Genomic DNA, 22,204 nt, shown 5'->3' with positions numbered 1-22,204 from the left:
TGCACATTCAAATATCAAAACTATGCTATAATGTGCACAGAAGCCAGTAATAAGGCCAATTTTACACAAAATTACTTTCATCTCTTCATTAATCACATCCTCAGGCCTCTCCTATATAACACTTACCTTTCATTTTGAATGCATCACAAAAAATGGCATTTTACCCTATTTCTCGAATTAATAACATATAACCAAGAATCATTGGTCATGGTTTAGGCCATCCCAATAATTGAAGTGGACCTAGTTAAAACCCATAAAAGAGACCAGGGGGGGGGGCTAGGAAAAACATTCTTTCTTGTCAGGAAAACTGCCAAAAATCTAATATTTCTGTCACTTTGAACCTTATTTCCACTCTGAAACCAACTAAAATCATCTCTATTTCAGTAACATTACTGTCATTCTATTAAAAAAATACAAAGAAACAGCTAATAAAACCGTAAAAACTACCCCCTACAACACCTCAGTCTTTATTGTAAAACAAACACAAGGTCAGAGGTTTGCTTTTTGTATCATGCACTCTGTGGGGGGCAAGATTTTTTTTTTATATTGTGCACACTCACTGCACAGACCTATTCTCTCATGTTTAAGCCAAAATTTACCATTCACAGCATATTTGAGGGAGCTGTCTTTGAACATAGGTCTATGTGAGAGACAATGGCATCAATGACGTAGATATACATGGGAGACAATGAAAGGGTTAGGTATAGGTTAGGTTAGTTTTTGCAGATATTGTAGTTTTACTGAATTTATATATTGGAAATTCTTTGGCAGCAAGAAAATATCAGAGACATATGATGACAGATTGACGAGTTGGTAATGCTCATGGAATCTCGGGCATTCTTTTTTAAACTGAGGGCTAGTTTTTTTTTCTGCAGAATATTAACCTGCATTAATTCCATATTTAAAGATGACATTCTCAATACTATAGGTATATAGACTTACTGGACCAGTTGCATGCCTCACAAATGTAGTGCATGTTATCTTTTCAATTCAGTTCACTTTTTATTTCAAAATTACTGTACATTCAAAACATACAATAATCTGAAGGCCCATAGGATGCACAGCAATTCAGGCAAAACTTAATCTAATCCTAAAATATACATACAATACATAGATTTATTTTTTTTTATTTTTAAGGGTCTAATACCTAGTATTAATAGGAACTTGAAAAAAACTACAAGGTACAAGATAATTTATGAATTAAATATAAATTATAGCTGTTTAGTTATAAAATAGTGAGTGGTACTAGTTTATGGAGCTACAATACAAGATTGTTTCTGCAGACAGTGATATAAAGAGTTAAGAACATGGATAATACTATGTAAAACAACTATGCCTGAAAGAAGAGATAGCAGCATATTATACAATATGGGAGTATAAAGAAAAAAGTGGAAACGAGAAGTACAGGAGGATGAGTAATGGATGAAAACAAGCAGGTTTCAAGATTTGTTTGACATAGTATCTTCTTGTCATGAATCACATTAAGGTAAGTAGGTACTTCATAACAGTAGCTTTAAAGCTGTTGGCAGAGATGGAACCTTTGGAATCTTTAAGCAGAGAGTTTCAAGTTTTGAGGCTTTTTATACACAATGAGTTTTTACTCAGTTTGAGCCATACGTGAGGGATTTCAAAGAGGTTGTATAAATCTGTAGTGGAGGGAAGAAGGGGTAGGGGTTATCCTAGGAAAGGATGGAGGGAGGACGTAATACGGAGGTTTTTGTGTGCAAGGGGCTTGTACATATAGCAGGCATGTGTGAGCTTGATAGGAGTGAGTGGAAACAAATGATTTTTGGGGACTTGAGCTGTTGGAGTGTGAGCAAGGTAATGTTTTGTGAAAGGATTCGGGGGAACTGGTTAGCTGGACTTGAGTCCTGGAGGTGGGAAGTACAGTGCCTACAATTTGAGGGACAGGTTTGGGATATTTACTGTGTAGATGTCACTGTTTAGAGAGGCATCTAAACTGTCATATCTGTGTGCCTCTGGCAAGACAGTGATAGTGTGAATGATGGTGAAAGTGTTTCTTTTTTGGGTTGCCCTGCTTCGGTGGGAGATGGCCTATGAGTTCTGTTGCATCTATAATGGAAGAGCTTTAGAGAAGGGTTTGTATTAATATTGATCATCCAGTGTATATAGTATGCATATAGTATGCATAGTAGTAAGAGTGAATGTGTTACGTGTTGAATGAATTTAAACTTTTAAAAAGTGGGAACTTTTATGGTCTAATGCTTTCTTGAGTGATTGTATATCATCTTTTTGTTGGGTTACTGTTGGCTTTGGGTAATTTGCTGCAGTAGATACTCAGGCATAAATACTATACATATATGAGGTAACGATAGGTCAGAGAGTAGTATAGAATAAGTAATGCTGTTTGATTTTCTATGTAATGACATTTATGGTCAGAAGAATATTGATTATTGTTGTCATAAGATAGGAGATTTAAATCAGGGTCAATATCAGCATTCAGAAACTGAGATGTAGAATGTGCAGTGAAGTGGATGGATGAAGTACAGTGGAACCTTGGTTTTCGTTTGCTCTGGTTTTCGTCAAATTCGGTTTTTGACGACTTTTTTGTCAAAATTTTGTCCCAGTTTTCATTCATCACCTCAGTTTTCGTCCACCTTACCGAACGTGTCTGCCTGCCTGTGCCTACACAAAGCATCTCATACACGTGTTCTGAGTCAGTCTGGCTTTGTTTCTCATTGAGTGAACATTTCCCTGAGTTTTTTATACGAAACATTTTGCAATCATTGTTTTTTGTGCTTGTTTATTGATTGTGACTGCTAAATAAGCCACCATGGGGCCAAAGAAAGTTCTGAGTGCCAGGCCTTTGATAAAGAAGGCGAGAAACTGTGGCCAGAATGAGTCCAAGAGAAGGATTTTGAAGGGTTTGAGGCTGACCCTGACAACCCTATGCCTGTTGTGGAATCTATTGTGGCTTTGGGGAAGTCCATGAGGTTTGGATGTGAGTGGCCAGGATGTGGAAGGGTTGGTGGACGACCACTGAAGAGCTGCAGCACCTTCAACTGGAACAGCAAGAGATCACAGCTGAGGAAATTACTTCAGAGGAGGAGGAAGAGAGAGGGAAGAATGCGCCTTCTTCAGTGATTAAGGACATGTGTGCAAAGTGGAGTGTGGTGTAAAGTTTTGTGGAGAAATATCACCCTAACAAAACTGTTGCAGGCCATGTCTGCAACATGTTCAATGACAATGCTTTGTCCCATTTTAGGCAAATCTTAAAGAGACGCCAGAAACAGACCTCTCTGGACAGATTTTTTGTGCAGCAGGGGTCCAGTGACTCTCAAGCTGGTCCTAGTGCCTTTAAAAGATAAAGAAGGGAAGTAACCCCAGATAAGGACTTGATATCTGGAGTCTTTATGGAAGGGGATTCCCTTTCCAATCAGTAACCTCTCCTCCCTCTCCCTTGCCATCTTCCATACACCAGCAAGAGTCTTCAATAAAGGTAAAAATTATGTTGAATGTTCGTTTATCCATTTCATTAGTCCTTCATATTTATTACTCATTGTTTTCTGTATGTAAACTATAGTTATTTTCTATAAAATGTATTTTTTGTTAATACTTTTGGGTGTCGGGAACGGATTAATTGGATTTACATTATTTCTTATCGGAAATATTACTTCAGCTTTCGTTGAATTCAGTTTTCGTCAGACTTTCTGGAACGAATTAATCACGAAAACCGAGGTTCTACTGTAATTGTAAATCCCATTTCTAGTCATTTAGTCTAAATTCTACAAATATAAATTATCATTCGAAAAGTTCGGTATAATACTGTACTAAGTACTAAATTACATTACTAAGTTTATTATTGTTAACCACAGATAATATTTTTGTTGACATCCATAATGTAGTGACATTAACATCCTTACTGTTAAATTAGCGGTGTATAGCCCTTGTGGTTTAGCGCTTCTTTTTTATTATAATAATAATAATACTGTTAAATTCCAAGTTTTGTTAGTTTAATGTGAATAAAAGAGCTTTTCATATTTATGGACTTGACTAAATGTATGCACATAAACAAATTTTTAACACTAAAATATGTTTACTTGTTTATTTACTAGACAACAAAAGGTAGGTCATGAATATTAGTGATAATGATTCTGTTGCTTGCAGTCGAGTGCACATGTACCAGTGTTGGCTCAGTCTCGTGATCCCTACTCCTAAATGTCAAGTATGACACGGCAGTGAGACCATTTATACTTAAGCATGTTCCAAGTGATTCATTAAAGCTGAAGAATGAGAGATTTTTAAGTGAATTTTTTTTTTTTTGAGCTGAATCTTAAATAACATAGAACACTGGGATAACAAGTGATATCTTCAGATTTATGAATAAATAGCACTGATTATTAAATGATGATATTTATTAGGAAAATAATTTTTATTATCTCTTATTCTTCTTATAAGAAATAAGCAAACAGAAAGCTATAGTCAGTTCACAGCTGGAAGGTCCTGAGTTTGAATCCCAAGCAGAGTGAGATCAAGTTTCTCTACACCCACTGTACCTGTTCACCTAGCAGTAAATAGGTACTGTACCTGGATGTTAGTTGATTGTTGTGTGTGGCATGCTGGGTAATGGTCAAATGATTGGCTTGAGGGACCTTGACAGGCTTAATGCTTTCTGTTTCAGACTCCTATATACCATATGCTGTATTATTTCTAAGCATGATGAAAGGCTGTGACTTGGAAACATAAGAACTGGCTGAAAGCCTAATATACTTTCTTTTTTTTATTCCCATTTCTGTAGGTTATGGTAGCTTTGATGTGTACTGTTTTTTTTCCAAGTCAGTTAAGATCAACACTTTTGAGGCCAAAGACTTTGGCTTGTCAATTTAAAAAAAATATGCTGTATATGCCTTTCTGTTAATAGATTCTGGGTTGACATGTATTGCATACAGTGCTCATTAATAAAGTATGGCATGCAGAGCCACAAAGCTTACAATGTGTGGTTTACATATTACAAAATATTAATTACAAAGAAAGTCACTAGCATGCCTAGGCATTTCGGGCAGACTAATCTTAATTAATACTGACTACTCTATATTGACACAGGTTATGGAACTGTACATTTTAATGTTCATTAATGCATATTGATATAAAAGTTAGATAATTAACCCTTTGAGGGTCCATCCTGTAATTCTACGGCTTTGAAGCCAGGGTCCAAGCCGTAGTACTGCGTCATAAGCTCAGCTCACTCAGATAAGCTGTGAGTAGTAAATTTGGGCCTAGATATGAGAGAATGCATCTATGTGGTAAGTGTGCACCATATAAAACAAATCCTGCAGCATGCAGTACATAATGAGAAAAAAATTGCGAGTGTTTCTGGATTAATAGTACTGTAAGTACTGTAATTGACAGTAATTTTACTAACCTTTTCATGGTGGAGAGATGAGGTGTGAACATCTGTGATAGTGCTGACTCAGAATAATTTTTATTCTGAGTCACAGGTGCTGTAAAGCTCTACTAGTGAAAATAATGTAGATAACTGAAAAGATGTAGATGGCTGATAAGATGTAGGTGACTGAAAAGACATAGATGGCTGGGAAGAAGTTGATGGTTGGGATGATGTTGAATGAGGAACAGGTTTCAAGAATGTATCCAGCTTCTATTGTCTGCCACATTGATGCTGGTCCTTTATATAAAATATTCTCTTAGATTTTTAAGTGTGGATAATAGGCCTTCACTTTTGTCAGAGATCAGTGTGGTATTTGATGAGAACATAAATTGTACCTCATACAACTAACAGTTTTGATGGCCTCTCAATCTCTTCTTCTTTTTCTTCTTCATCGCCGCCGCCGCCGCCGCCGCCGCCGCCGCCGCCGCCGCCGCCGCCGCCGCCGCCGCCGCCGCCGCCGCCGCCGACGCCGACGCCGCCGCCGCCGCCGCCGCCGCCGCCGCCGCCGCCGACGCCGCCGCCGCCGCCGCCGCCGCCGCCGCCGCCGACGCCGCCGCCGCCGCCGACGACGACGACGACGACGACGACGACGACGACGACGACGACTCTGTCCTTTGCTGAGAAACTGCTCTACAATTTCTGCAACATTTAACATCTAGTAACCAAGATCACCATCATTTTTTCTTCTAATCATGCCGTAACATCTTCCTCCATAAGTTCTGTTTCTCCCACCCTCAGAAGGGTACAGTGAAAGTCACTGGCTTCAAATCCCTCGAAATCCAACTCAGTATCAAGGTTATATAACAACTTTTCTAACCATTAGCTAATGTTGTCCATCTCAGTTCCTTCCATGATGCGGCAAGGTTGAAGATAGCAGACTTCAGGTTATGATTTTTGATGTTCTTCAACATACATAGGCTTTTGATATCTCTTTCAAAATCTTCCTTCTCTTCAGTCACTGTCATTACTTCATCTGTATACCTAGACTGGTAGAGCCTCATGCATACTACAACCCCCCCCCCCCCCCAATCCATAGGTTAGATCAGGGAGATGGTGTTAGGGGACAGAAACATGACCTTAATTTTACCATCTGTGCTGCTTAAATTTTCAGCCCATGGGTGAGGAGGTGCATTATCAATCAACAGAAGAACTTTGACATCCTTGGAATCTAGTTGAAGGATCTTTAGCTGGTGCTTGTGTACTTCCAGGATGAAATGTGTAAAAAAACAGTTACCAAATGCATCCCTGTCAAACCAGCCTTTCTTAACCTTGTAATAGTTTACTGGCAACACACTCATGCAATCCTTAAAAGCACAAGGCCTATGACCATCAGTTTCCAAGGTGAGAACCATCAGTATTAGCACTGCATAATACATACTAAGGAGCAGTTTTTGCTGAGCTTATGGCCTGGTGTCCTATGTTCATTGTGAAAAGCTAGAGGGTTGGAAGTGAGCTAATGCCAAAAGAGACCAATCTCATCAGCATCATACAGTTGAGATAGAAGGAGCTTCTCACACTCAATCAAATCATTTACCACTAATTTGAATGGCTTAATTTCATCTGTGAGTGCAGTACCAGCCTCACCATAAATCTTCACATTACTCAAGCCATGATGATTATGAAAGCACCAAAACCAACCATTACTTGCTTGACATTCTGTGTTCACATGCTTTGCTAGCCTATGAACGGTAGAGCACAGATCAACACCACAAACATTAATGTCTGTTGAAGATACCATTTACGCACTGCTTCAAGCTTCTTATCATGGGCCGTTTTCACATGCTTTCAAAGGCCAACTTTTATAGCTAGCATCTACATGAAACTTAGGAGCATAGTCTGTAACTTTGTATTTGCTTCTACAGATAGTATCAGACACTGTTTCTTAACACCACATTTCTTACATACCCATGCTACTGAGATGCCAGACTCATCCTTCTTTATAAGTTCAAGTTTCTGCTTAACACTGAGAACCACATGTTTCCTCTTGGCACCATCACTTGCTTTAGAAGCTGTTGTTAATTGCACCTTACTTAGTATGTATGTTAATAAAGTCACACAAAGCACAGTGAATTCAGGAAAAATGGAGACAATGATGAAGGCATGCATGAGTGAGCACAAACCATAAACTAGTGTGGATGGCCTATGGCTGAGGGAACAATGAAAATAGACAGGTCCTGGACGTGGCCACTCTGGCCTGTTCCAGACAAATGTCGGAGTCATCAGACTTGGTCCGATGATTCAGAAGACAACTGGACACTGTTGCTATGGGCAAAATTCAGAATTATGAAAATTGTTCCATTTTATCTAATGCTTCCAACATTTTGTTTGTAATTTCCAAAATCCATTAACCCTTTCAGGGTTTTGGACGTACTAGTACGGCTTATGCGCAGGGGTTTTTGACGTACTAGTACGCATAAATTCTAGCACTGTCAAATCTCGCGGGAAAAGGCTGGTAGGCCTAGATGTGAGAGAATGGGTCTGTGTGGTGGGTGTGCGCAGTAGAAAAAAAATCTGGGACCCAGTGGTGCATTGTGGGAACGCCATCTTAGTACACAATGTCCACCATGCCTCATGGTAAGAAGTTCCTCACTCCTCGGCAAATTGGGACACTTTTGTTCCCCAGTGACAATTCTAATACAGATGGAAGTGACAGTGAAGATGAGTTTCAAGGTTTTGGTGAGGTTTTGACCGAAACTAATGACCATAATATTGGTAATAGCGAGGAAAACCCAAACGACCCTCAGCCTTCCACCTCTGGTGCTGGGCCGTCTTGTTCACATTCAATTGTACCAGAATCAAAGAGGAAACTCCTATTTTCCCAAATCCCAGACTCAGATGTGAGCATTTGTGATGATAGTGATAGTGATTATGAACTACAAGCTCTTCAAACTAGTTCCAGTAGTGATAGTGAAGTGCAATATTCCCCAGTGAAGCGTCAGTATATATGACGATATATGCGCTCTGGTAGTGTGCCATATGCTATTCCAAGGGGAAGGAGTACATCTAGGAGTACATCCTGCAGCTGTACAACAGGAACAGACAGTGAAAATGAAGATGATAGTGTTGCAATTGGGATGAAAAATGTGCATGGTGGTGGTAGTGGTGGTGCCGGGCATGAGGCACCAGCAGTGGGCCATGCTGCCACCCATGCCGCTGCCACCCACGCCGCTGCCTCAGCTGATCTACAACAAAGGCCACCATCCCCCACCCACCCACCACACCAGCCTCCACAATCACAACCTCCACAACCACAAGTCATTGTCCAGTACCCACCAGCAGACCACACCTGGGATTGGCAGGAAGCTGTCAATTTTGTTCCAAATCCCCACCAGTTTGATGACAGCCAAAGTGGAATACGGTCATGTTGTACACTGGGAAACAATGCCACTGAACTAGAATGTTTCGAGTTATTCTTTGACGAACCCCTGATGGAAAGTATTGTCATGGGAAGCAACACATACTACGAGTACACCATGGCAAACACAATACTTTAACCAAAATCACGTCTACACCAGTGGAAGGAGACAACTGTGGCTGAGATGTATCTTTTCTTTGCCACAATAATGCTTATGCCACATGTGTATAAGCACAGAGTGAAATCATACTGGTCAGCAGACCGCCTGATTGCAAGCCCAGGTTTCAGTGATATAATGCCAGTGAATCGATTTGTGCTAATGTTACGTATGCTTTACTTCTCAGACAAAACCAGGTCTGACAGAAATGAAAGGTTATATAAGATTAGGCATGTGTTTGTGTATCTGAAAGAGAAATTCAATATGTATTTTTATCTCTTCAGGAAGCTTGTAATTGACGAGTCTTTGATTCTGTTCAAAGGAAGACTCTCTTTCAAGCGGTACATACCAAGCAAGAGGAAACGCTTTGGTATAAAGTTGTTTGTGCTTTGTGATTGTTACAGTGGTCTGGTATTGAATATTATTGTGTACACTGGAAGTTATACATTGCAAAATACCAGGAAGTTATTGGGCATCTCTGGTGATGTGATGTGGTTAGAGCAATGATAGAACCATACCTTGGTAAGGGGCATATATTATATACAGATAACTGGTACACAAGCCCTACACTCAGTGATTTTTTGTGAGTGAGCATGACAGATGTGTGTGGCACAGTGCGTGCAAATCGGAAACATATGCCTAGGTTTGACGCTGGCACTTGTAGAGGTGAGGTGCAGGCGTTTGCTGCCAATGACATCACGGCATTTTGGTGGCATGACAAACGAGATGTCACACTGTTGTCATCGGTTCACCCTAATGAAATGGCAGACACTGGCAGGCAGCATAGAGAGAGCAATGATCCCATTCTAAAACCTGCAGTTGTGATTGATTACACCTTCAATATGCATTTAGTGGACAAATGTGACATGCAGATTGGGTTTGCTGATTGTGTTCACAAGAGTTATAAGTGGTACATAAAACTCTTTTTCCATCTTCTGGACATTTCCATGCTGAATGCTTATAATATGTATAAGATGAGGACCAGAAACAAACCACCGTACGGCGAATTCTGTTTGTCTGTCATCAGACAAATAGTATTCAAGTACCAAGGAACAACACCTGCAATAGACCGCCCACCAAATTTTCAACAAGTTCCTTCTCGTTTGAAGCATGGTGATCACTTTCTGGTAAAACTGCCTGCTACTGCTTTCAAGAAAAAGGCTCAGAAGAGGTGTTATGTCTGTGCACATACAAGAAAACGCCCACAACAATGCAGAGACACTTGTTTTATGTGTGAGGAATGTAAAACACCACTGTGCATGACACCATGTTTCAAAGACTTCCACAGGCTGCAGAACTTCTAGAAACATTCCCTGTGACTGTATATGTGTATATAAAATATAGAAAAATAGTAATAAACAACATTTCATATTGTTTGTTTGTGTAAATATTTTCTGTAAACAAAACAATGACAACAGTGTTTATGCCCTTATTGTGTAGTATTGAAAAAGAAATAACTTACAAAATATTGATCATATTGGTCTCACAGGCCATAAAAGTTACTTGGAAAAATAAAAAAAAAAATAATAGAAAATAGTACATAAAAAAGTAAATAAAAGAATACCGTGTGACGGCAGACGGCGATGTTGCCACATTGTGCCCCTTTTTTGTCAACTTCACGCCTCCATATCTCGGTAAGTATTGATGGTAAAAAATTTTTTTTTAGCCTATAATGTTTAGAAAAAAAAACTATTTTTTCATAAGAAAAAATAATTTTTTTTTTTTTTTTAAATTTAGCCGACCCTGAGAACAAGTCTCTGAGAGGACCTGTCGACCCCCAAAGGGTTAAATGGAGGCTCATTAATTAGAGATTTACTAAACTTCCATTGTTTATCCTACTGCAGTATTTCCATAAGCAACTGGTCAAGTACCCACTGAACTAGTTGAAAACTGTTAAATATAGGATCAAATTTAAAAAATAGTTTTTTTTTTTCTTTGAGGGGTATATCTCATTTAAGTAAATCATCTGTTTATTTAGCTGTCTATAACTAATTTTGGTATGCAATATTGAACTTATTATTGCTTATAGTAAAAATGAGGATTGCATATTATGTTTTATGCTGTTTATATCTTGACATTACTTAATGTAATAATAAAGTTAATGTGCCTTTAGCTACTTGCTAAAATCATTGCCAGTGACAGCTTCCAGTTATTTATTTATTTATTTATTTATTTATTTATTTTTTGTCTTTGCAAACAGTACATTGATATTTTGTATTTACAATAGTGGGTTGCAATGCAAAGAGAGCCTCTATTATGCCTAGGCATTATGGGCCAACTTAACATTATTGTCTTACAGTCTACTTAACACTGAGGAGTATATCATAGTTGTACAGTAGGATAGTAATTATTTCATAGTTGTACAGTAGAATATTAATTATAAATGAATCAAAATTTGTATAAGACAAAGCTATATTTATATTCGAAAATGCTTTTTGTGAAAACAATGATTCAGTTATATTCCTGTCAACAATGGACATAAGGTTCAAAGTGATTGTTTCAGTTATGATGTGGGAGTACATAGATGAGTAAGTGTGTACTGAGTATTTAGCATTTAGTCTAGGGTGATTAAGTGGCTTTTGAGAAGTCTTAAATTGATTTTCAGACTGGGTTACTTTAACCTGTAAATGGTCCAAACGTATACATATATATATGATTTCACCGCTAGTGCCCCAAACGTATATATATGTTTTATGTGTCATACATTTAACATTGCCACGATAAGCCTGAGTCGCCTAGACATAAGAGAATGGGTGTGTGCACTCACTGTGTGCCATATTAAAATAATTGGGGATGCCTGGGTACTATATGCTCTTTTTTCCTATTAAAAACAAATGATTTTTTTTTTCTCAAAAAATTTGGGGCACTACGGTAGATAACGTATATATACATTTGGACCGTTTACGGGTTAATATCTTCTGGTAATGAATTCCATATTTTGGGGCCCTTTATGTGCATAGAGTTTTTACACAGTGTGATATGGACACGAGGTATATCAAAAAGAGATCTGTGTCTTGTGTTGTGGTCATGTGTCCTGTTTAGGTTGGTGAGGAGAAGTTTGAGTGGAGGGTTTATATTTGCATGTATTGTTCTGTGTATGTAGTAGGCACATGAATAAGTATAGATGTTCTTATTGGTGAGCAGATTCAAACTTGAAAATTGGTGGAGTATGCTGACAGGAGTGGGAATTTGCTATCATTCTCACTACTTATTTAACACTACAGTATTTTTATAGGTAATGATGGCCGGTTTTCAAGCATCTGGGGAAGACATCCTCTAAATCACAAAAAGGTACACTATAAGTCTTTTTTATTGCATAATAAATACATATATAAATTAATTTATGAAAGGCATGGCAAATGCATATGGTAATATACAGTACCTACAAGTATTAATTTAATTCATTTTAAATGTGATTCATTTTTTCTTCCATGTAGTACCATATAATGTTGCTATGAAGTGTTCACACTGGTATATTATATTCCTCATGTGCTGTCATAAAAATTATGACCAAGTATTGGTGCTGCATGTCAGTGCAATGTTTTACACTGGGTTTTTGTTGTTTGTATCATATAAAGGACAATTATAATAACTTTACTAAGGTTATTATTTTACAGCATGCATTACATCAGACCACATGCATGGAAAGCTTAAGTGGTGTCCAAACTGTACCTCTCCCTCCTCATTTCACCCCTAACCTCCCATGAATTGAGTTAGTTAATATTTGTCAAAGGTGCTTATTGATCAACACTTGACTTGTTTAGTTATTACTTGTCTAAGCCTTACAATGAATAAACACTTATCTTCTTTATTTACTGGCATTAAACTGGCTGTGTTTAATGCCAAGTGTACCATGCAGGTTTGTGATACCAAGTGTGGAAGGCAGGTTTGTGGTGCCAAGTGTGCCTTGCAGGTGCATGGTTCCAAGCGTATGTGGATGTGTGGTGCTCCTGGAGCCAACAAATATATTCTGTGTTGCAAGGATGGTCAGTATAACCCCATGCGTGTACAATAACCAGTCTCGTTACCTCTAAACTAACCCTACAGGACAACCTTACCTTCAGTGACCCACAGTATAGCCTTGTATTGCCCACCTATCCTTCTCCTTACTGAAAGACAGGTCTAGGTGCAATAATATTATTTCTTACTACTTCTTTTCTTAGGGAATCATAAATCACAAGTAAAAATTCAAAGGCCATGGGCATTACAGGGAAGGTAGGCAGATGGATTTTTGGTTTCCTGACACATAGAACACAAAAAGTAGTTCTGGAGTGAACAGGGCAAGATCTAGCATCAGCGAGGTCAAAAGCTCAGTGCCCCAAGGCACTGTCCTGGCACCTCTGCATAACACTTACCTTTATTAGCAATTCTTCTTAGTGTATGGAAGACTGAAGGAAGAGAGAGATTGGATTAGTTACTGTTTGGAAGGGGAATTCCCTTCCATCAACACCTCAGGTACCAAGTGGTTTTCTGGGGTTACTTCTCTTCTCTGTTTCTTAATGCCACTAGGACCAGCTTGAGAGTCACTGTACACCTGTGGCACTAAATACTTGTCCAGAGAGATCTGTTTCTGGCATCTCTTTAAAACTTCCCTAAAATGGGCCAAGACTTTGTCACTGTACATGTTGCCAACATGGCTTGCAACAGCCTTGTCAGGGTGATGTTTCTCCATAAATCTTTCCTTCCTACCCCACATTTCAAAAATCTCCTTAATTTCTGAAGAAGGCAACTTCTTCCATCTCTCTTCCTCCTCCTCTGCAGCAATATTCTGAGCTGCAATCTGTTGCTCTTCCTGCTGAAGCTCTTGCAGCTCCTCAGTGGTTAGCTCTTCTTTGTGGTCCTCCACCAACTCTTCCACATCCTCCAAACTCACATCCAACCCCATGGAACTCCCCAGTGCCACAATAGATTTTACAACTGTCATAGGCTCATCAGGGTCAGCCCCAAACCCTTCAAAATCCCTCTTGTGGACACAATCTGGCCACAGTTTCTCCAAGCAGAGTTCAAAGTCCTGGTAGTCACTCCCTCCCAAGCCTTACCTATAAGGCTTATGCAATGGAGGATGCTGAAGTGATCTTTCCAAAACTCTCTTGGGGTCAAGTGAGTGTCTGAGGTCACATTAAAGCACCTTTGAAACATTGCTTTGGTGTAGAGTATATTAAAGTTTGAAATGACCTGCTGGTCCATGGGCTGGAGGAGAGGAGTGGTATTAGGGGGCAAGAACTTTACTGTGATGAACCCAAACTCCTCCAGAATTAGGTCATCCAAGTTTGGAGGATGAGCAGGTGCATTGTCCATTAGCAGGAGGCACTTGAGATCCAATTTCTTTTCCAGGAGGTAATTCTTCACGCTAGGGCCAAACACTTCATTGAACCACTCAACGAAAATTTCCCTCGTGACCCATGCCTTATTATTAGCTTTCCAAAACACATACATTTTACTCTTCATAACATTATTTTTTCTGAACACACTGGGATTTTCAGAATGGTACACTATAATGGCTTCACTTTGCAATCCCCACTAGTATTAGCACAGAACATGAGCATCAGCCTGTCTTTCATAGGCTTGTGTCCTGGCAGTCCCTTTTCCTCCTGAGTAATGTAGGTCTTCTTTGTCATTTTCTTCCAAAAGAGGCCTGTTTCATCACAATTGAACACCTGTTCAGTCTCTATGTACTCCTTGAATTCACTTACGAATTTTGTAGCTGCAATTTTGTCCAAACTGGTATCCTCACCATGCTTTATCACACTGTGTATGCCACTACGGTTCTTAACCCTTTCAGGGTCAACAGGCCCTCTCAGAGACTTGTTCTCAGGGTCGGCCAAATTTAAAAAAAAAAAAATAATTTTTTCTTGTGAAAAGATAGAGAATCTTTTCCCGATCATAATGACACCAAAAGTATGAAATTTGATGGAAAACTTACGGAATTACGCTCTTGCAAAGTTAGCGGTCTCGACGATGTTTACGCATCGGCAATTTTGCCCACTTTGAGCCCTATTTTCGGCCAATTCCAGTGTACTTCTCGACAAAAATCATAACTATTTTGCTAGAACTCCTTTTTTCCTATTGAATGAGTACAAGAAAGCACCCATTTACTGATTTCAACTATCTAATACAGTGGTCAGAATTTAGCAATTTTGCCAATTTCACACAAATTTCAAAAGATGCCAATATCCGAATAGGGTTCAGAATAAACAAGAAAGACATTCCTGGCACTAAACTAACATTTCCTCTGTTCATTAGTCACGTCCCCACGCTCTTCTTACAGTCTTTTGCTTTCCACTTTGAATTTTTATTCTCACAAAAAAATAGAAGATTTAGTGTTACGCAGACTACTGTATTAGTGCAGAAATGGTATAAATAATATCGGCACACTTGTGAAAGAATATTAGACTCACCAGTTGACGTGTATTGGACGCTTGGCATGATTTGTTTACTTTTGAACTTTGGTAAAAATCGAACATTTCTGCTACTTTGAGTGCAATTTCAAGGTAGTTTTCTTTGTAAAACCAGTCAAAATCATCTTAATTTCTGTAATATGTCCTCCATTCTATGAAATAAGATCAGAAAAACTAGAATACACCAATAAATACCATACGAAAATATAGTGCAAAGTCGCTCTTTTAATCCAAAAACACTGTAGCACTGTGTGCTGCAGGATTTTTTTTATACTGCGCACACTGACCACATAGACCCATTCTTTCATATGTAGGCCTACCAACTTTCACTAGATTTGAGGGCGCTAGAATTTAGGCGTACTAGTACGTCAAAAACCCTGGGTCGTAAGCCGTACTAGTATGGCCGAAACCCTGAAAGGGTTAAATCTCTCAAACCAGCCTTTGCTGGCCTTAAATTCACCAATATCAGTACTTGTTGCAGGCAATTTCTTTACAAGATCGCCATGCAACTGCCTAGCCTTTTCACAAATAATCGACTGCATAAGGTTATCTCCTTATGCACTGGGGATCTCAGTTTTATCAGCATATTTATCCCCTTTGCAACAACAGCTTCCTTGATTTCCTTTTTCTTGGCCATGATGGAAGCTATGGTTGTATGGGGTTTGTTATACATCCTGGCCAGTTCGGCCAAATGTACGCCACTTTCATATTGTTCAATGATGTTTTTCTTGATTTCAATCATATTTCTGACCTTCTTTACCAAAGGCCTGGCACTAGGAGCTTTCTTTGGAGCCATGGTAGCTTATTTAGCATTTGTAAGCACTAAAATGAATGGAATATTATGAAATATTTTGTATGAACAAGAGAGGGGACCGTCACTCACTGGTAAACAATGGCACACTGGCTGGGAAGGGAGGGCGAGGCGGCTCGGAGCCATGTGAATGCATCCCAGACGAACGATGATTCGCGAGCCAATTTTTTGACAAAAATAACGTTACGATTATCGAAAATTACGAATATCGAGCCTTACGATTATCGAGGGACCACTGTACTTCTTTTACAACCCCATCTATAAATATATTAAACAACCATGGTGACATTAAACATCCCTGTCTAAGACCTACTTTTACCAGGAAGTAGTCTCCCTCTCTTCTACACACCCTAACCTGAGCCTCACTATCCTCATAAATACTCTTTACAGCATTTAGTAACTTACCACCTATTCCATATACTTGCAACATCTGCCACATTGCTCCCCTATCCACTCTATCATATGCCTTTTCTAAATCCATAAATGCAATAAAAACTTCCCAACCTTTATCTAAATACTGTTCACATATATGCTTCAATGTAAACACTTGATCTACACATCCCCTACCCACTCTGAAACCTCCTTGCTCATCCGCAATCCTACATTCTGTCTTACCTCTAATTCTTTCAATAATAACCCTACCGTACACTTTTCCTTGTATACTCAGTAAACTTATTGCTCTATAATTTTTACAATCTCTTTTGTCCCCTTTCCCTCTATATAAAGGGACGATACATGCTCTCTGCCAATCCCTAGGTACCTTCCCCTCTTTCATACATTTATTAAACAAAAATACCAACCACTCCAACACTATATCGCCCCCTGCTTTTAACATTTCTGTCATGATCCCATCAGTTCAAGCTGCTTTACCCCCTTTCATTCTACGTAATGCCTCATGCACCTCCCCCACACTCACATCCTGCTCTTTTTCACTCCTACAAGATGGTATACCTCCCTGGGCAGTGCTTGAAATTACCGCCTCTCTTTCTTTCTCGACATTTAAAAGTTCCTCAAATTATTCTCGCCATCTACCCAATACCTCCATCTCCCCATCTACTAACTCCCCTACTCTGTTTTTAACTGACAAATCCATTCGTTCCCTAGGCTTTCTTAACTTGTTTAACTGGCTCAAATATTTTTTCTTATTTTCATTAAAATTTCTCGACAGTGCCTTTCCCACTCTGTCATCTGCTCTCCTTTTGCACTCTCTTCACGTTTCTTTTACTCTCCATATGCTCTACTCTTCGTATCACACTTCTGCTTTGAAAAACCTCTCATAAGCTACCTTTTTCTCTTTCATCATACCCTTTACTTCATCATTCCACCAATCACTCCTCTTTCCTCCTGCACCCACCCTCCTATAACCACAAACTTCTGCCCCACATTCTAATACTGCATTTTTAAAACTATTCCAACCCTCTTCAAACCCCCCCCCCCCCCAGTACTCATACTTGCACCAGCCCACCTTTCTGCCAATAGTTGCTTATATTTCACCCGAACTTCCTCCTCCCTTAGTTTATATACTTTCACCTCCCTCTTGCTTGTTGTTGTCATTTTCCTCTTGTCCCATCTACCTCTTACTCTAACTGTAGCTACAACTAAATAACGATCCTATATATCAGTTGCCCCTCTATAAACGTGTGCATCCTGGAGCCTACCCATCAACCTTTTATCCACCAATACATAATCTAATAAACTACTTTCATTACATGCTATATCATACCTTGTATATTTATTTAATCCTCTTTTTCCTATAATATATATTACTTATTACCAAACATCTTTCTACACATAGTTCATAATAATTAAAGGCTCCCCATTTTCATTTACCCCTGGCACCCCAAATTTACCTACTACGTACTTCCACAACATTTTTACCCACTTTAGCATTGAAATCCCCAACCACAAGTACTCTCACACTTGGTTCAAAACTCCCCACGCATTCACTCAACATTTCCCAGAATCTCTCTCTCTCTCTCCTCTACACTTCTCTATTCTCCAGGTACTATAACCCACTTTTCACATCCAACCTTTATTTTATTCCACATAATCCTTGAATTAATACATTCATAGTCCCTCTTTTCCTGCCATAGCTTATCCTTCAACATTATTGCAACTTCTTCTTTAGCTCAACTCTATTTGAAACCCCTGACTTAATCCCATTTATTCCTCTCCAGTGAAACTCTCCCACCCCCTTCAGCTTTGTTTCACTTAACCCTTTGAGGGTTTCGGCCGTACTAGTACGGCTTACGACTCAGGGTTTTTGACGTACTAGTACGCCTAAATTCTAACGCCCTCAAATCTAGTGGGAGAAAGCTGGTAGGCCTCCATATGAAAGAATGGGTCTATGTGGTCAGTGTGCACATTATAAAAAAAAATCCTGCAGCACACAGTGCATAATGAGAAAAAAAAAACTTTGGCCATTTTTTTGGAATAAAACAGCGACTTTGCACTGTATTTTCGTATGGTATTTATTGTTGTATTCTAGTTTTCTTGGTCTAATTTTATAGAATGGAAGACATATTACAGAAATTGAGATGATTTTGACTGGTTTTACAATGAAAAGTACCTTGAAATTGAGCTGAAAGTAGCAGAAATGTTCGATTTTTGCCAAAGTTCAAAAGTAAACAAATCATGCCAAACATCCAATACACGTCAACTGGTGAGTCTAATATTCTTTTGCAAGTGCGTCAATATTATTTATACCATTTTTTACACTAATGCAGTAGTCTGCATAACAGTAAATCTTCTATTTTTTGTGAGAATAAAAATTCAAAGTGAAAAGCAAAAGAATGTAAGAGGGGCCTTGAGACGTGACTAATGAACAAAGGAAATGTCATTTTAGTGCCAGGAATGTCTTTCTTGTTTATTCTGGACCCTATTCGGAAATTGGCATCTTTTGAAATTTGTGTGAAATTGGCAAAATTGCTAAATTCTGACCACTGTACTGGATAGTTGAAATTGGTAAATGGGTGGTTTCTTGCACTCATTCGATAGAAAAAATGGAGTTCTAGCAAAATATTCATGTTTTTTGTCGACTAGTGCAGTGGAATTGGCCGAAAATGTGGCTGAAAGTGGGCAAAATCGCCGATGCGTAAACATCACCGAGACCGCTAACTTCGTGAGAGCATAATTCCGTAAGTTTTCCATGAAATTTCATAATTTTGGTGTCATTATGATCGGGAAAAGATTCTCTATCTTTTCGTAAGAATTTTTTTTTTTTTTTTTTAAATTTGGCCAACCCTGAGAACGAGTCTCGGAGAGGGCCTGTCGACCCTCAACCTAATCCCATTTATTCCTCTCCATTGAAACTCTCCCACCCCCTTCAGCTTTGTTTCACTTAAAGCCAGGACATCCAGTTTCTTCTCATTCATAACATCCTCAATCATCTCTTTCTTATCATTCGCACAACATCCACACACATTCAGACATCCCACTTTGACAATTTTCTTCTTCTTCTTATTAGTAATTATTACAGGAAAAGGGGTTACTAGCCCATTGTTCCTGGCATTTTAGTTGACTTTTACAACACGCATGGCTTACGGAGGAAAGATTCTTATTCCATTTCCCCATGGATATAAAAGGAAAAGTAATAAGAACAAGAACTATTAAGATAAAATCAAAGAAAATTCAGATGAGTGTGTATAAATAAATGTGTACATGTGTGTGTAGTGTGACCTAAGTGTAAGTAGAAGTAGCAAGATGTACCTTTAATCTTGCATATTTATGAGACAGACAAAAGACACCAGCAATCCTACCATCATGTAAAACAATTACAGGCTTTCATTTTACACTCACTTGGCAGGACGGTAGCACCTCCCTGGGTGGTTGCTGTCTACCAACCTACTACCTGAAAATAAATGGTATAAAATACCGAAACAATGGAAACATAAACACATATGCAGTTTAATGTGATCCTTTATTGACAATGTTTTGCCCACACAGTGGGCCTTTTCAAGTCACAAACAGATCTATCTGGGGTGAAAGGTACGTGAGTATTTATAGTCAGGTTCAGAATGTTGAGGTCAGGTGGAGAATGCTGCATCTGATGATCTACTGGGTGGGGTTATAGAGTCTAACAACAATTCCAATCAGAACAATGGCTTCTATAACATAGCTGAACCACTTGCCAAGAAACTTCTTCATCGCTATCCCACATAAGAACATAGAACACTGGAGAAAGTCTGCTCACAACTTATCCAATACCCCTTCCAAGCTACCCAAGATTTTAGACTCTATAACCCCACCCGGTAGATCATCAGATGCAGCATTCTCCACCTGACCTCAACATTCTGAACCTGACTATAAGTACTCACGTACCTTCCACCCCAGGTAGATCTGTTTGTGGCTTGAAAAAGCCCACTGTGTGGGCGAAACTGCATGTGTGTTTATGTTTCCAACCTACTACCTATAAATATGTCTATCAAATTTTGTTTGAGCCAGGTTTTAGTAAGAATAATGAAAGTTATAGTAGCATTTAGAGACTTCTGTACTGCAAGGAGGTCAACATTGTGTTTACTCAATGATCTAACATTATAGTTAAAAACTGTAATGTTCTTGCTGGCACTGAGTAGAGTTTTAGCCTGACTAGCAGTGTAGTAATGACAATTACTGTTAGGATTATTTGTGCAATTCAATAAGAGGTTGATATCAGGATTGATAATTGCATTCATAAGGGGCACGTAGAGAAATAAGCTGTTGCAATTATTAAAAAACAAAAAAACATTTGCTGTTAACCACTAACAAATATGAATATATGGACTTAAGATAATTATTTTAAAGCTAAAAATAAAGGAGCTACTGAATATAAAAATAAAACAAAGAAAATATAACAATTTAGCACCTGAATTAGCACCTTATGTGTCTAGGTAACTGAAAATCAGTTACTGTTATTCACTAACAAATATGAAAATATGGGTTAAAATTAATATTAAAGCTAAAAATGTATGAGGCACTGGGTATAAGATTCACTGAGAAGTTTTCTCTTCAGCACTTGGTTTAGTGCCTTTTTTTTTAGCACCTAAATGATACTAAGTAACACACTATTAACCCTTTCAGGGTTTCCGACGTACTAGTACGGCTTACTCACCAGGGTTATTGACGTACTAGTACGTGTAAATTCTAGCGCCTTCAAATCTGGCGAGAGAAAGCTGGTAGGCCTACATATGAAAGAATGGGTCTATGTGGTCAGTGTCTACATTATAAAAGAAATCCTGCAGCACACATTGTGTAATGAGAAAAGAAAACTTTGACCTAGTTTTTGGTTTAAAACAGCGACTTTGCACTGTATTTTCATATGGTATTTATGGTTGTATTCTAGTTTTCCTGGTCTCATTTTATAGAATGGAAGACATATTACAGAAATTGAGATGATTTTGATTGGTTTCACAATGAAAAGTACCTTGAAATTGAGCACAAAGTAGCAGAAATGTTCGATTTTTGCCAAAGTTCAAAAGTAAACAAATCATGCCACACGTCCAATACACATCAACTGGTGAGTCTAATATTCTTTCACAAGTGCGCTGATATTATTTATACCATTTCTACACTAATGCAGTAGTCTGCATAACAGTAAATCTTTTATTTTTTGTGAGAATAAAATTTCAAAGTGGAAAGCAAAAGAAATGTAAGAGGGGCCTGGGGACGTGACTAATGAGCAGAGGAAATGTTATTTTAGTGCCAGGAATGTCTGTCTTGTTTATTCTGGACCCTGTTTGGAAATTGGCATCTTTTGAAATTTGTGTGAAATTGGTAAAATTGCTAATTTCTGACCACTTTATTGTATAGTTGAAATCGGTAAATGGGTGGTTTCTTGTACTCATTCTATAGAAAAAATGAAGTTCTAGCGAAATAGTTATGATTTTTGTCGATTAGTACACTGGAATTGGCCGAAAATAGGGCTCAAAGTGGGCGAAATCGCCGATGTGTAAACATCGTCGAGACCGCTAACCTTGCGAGAGCATAATTCCGTAAGTTTTCCATCAAATTTCATACTTTGATGTCATTAAGATCGGCAAAAGATTTTCTGTCTTTTCATAGGAAAAAATAATTGTTTTTTTTTTTCGAAAAGTTTTCA

The 22,204-nt window shown here is 38.5% G+C and overlaps 1 protein-coding gene and 1 long non-coding RNA gene across 14 annotated transcripts in view; both read left to right on the top strand.

The window, feature by feature from the left end:
* Window positions 1-22,204, top strand: part of LOC138853721 (uncharacterized) — a 181,990-nt gene that overhangs the window by 12,198 nt on the left and 147,588 nt on the right. The gene's annotated exons all lie outside the window — the stretch shown is intronic.
* Window positions 1-22,204, top strand: part of LOC128692831 (glycoprotein-N-acetylgalactosamine 3-beta-galactosyltransferase 1) — a 151,035-nt gene that overhangs the window by 13,160 nt on the left and 115,671 nt on the right. For 4 of the 13 annotated variants that reach the window (XM_070091974.1, XM_070091961.1, XM_070091973.1 and 1 more), the window contains exons 2-4: window positions 1,284-1,486; window positions 4,420-4,539; window positions 12,155-12,210. The gene's annotated coding sequence lies outside the window, so the exon portion shown is untranslated. Of the gene's footprint in view, window positions 1-1,283; window positions 1,487-4,419; window positions 4,540-6,518; window positions 6,749-12,154; window positions 12,211-22,204 lie in introns of all 13 variants that reach the window. The other 9 variants (XM_070091977.1, XM_070091969.1, XM_070091970.1 and 6 more) reach the window with 6 other exon arrangements.

Source organism: Cherax quadricarinatus, chromosome 38, assembly GCF_038502225.1.
Source record: "Cherax quadricarinatus isolate ZL_2023a chromosome 38, ASM3850222v1, whole genome shotgun sequence".
Lineage (NCBI taxonomy): Eukaryota > Metazoa > Arthropoda > Malacostraca > Decapoda > Parastacidae > Cherax > Cherax quadricarinatus.
The sequence above is the reverse complement of the archived record's forward strand: the minus strand, read 5'-3'. Positions and strand labels throughout refer to the sequence as shown.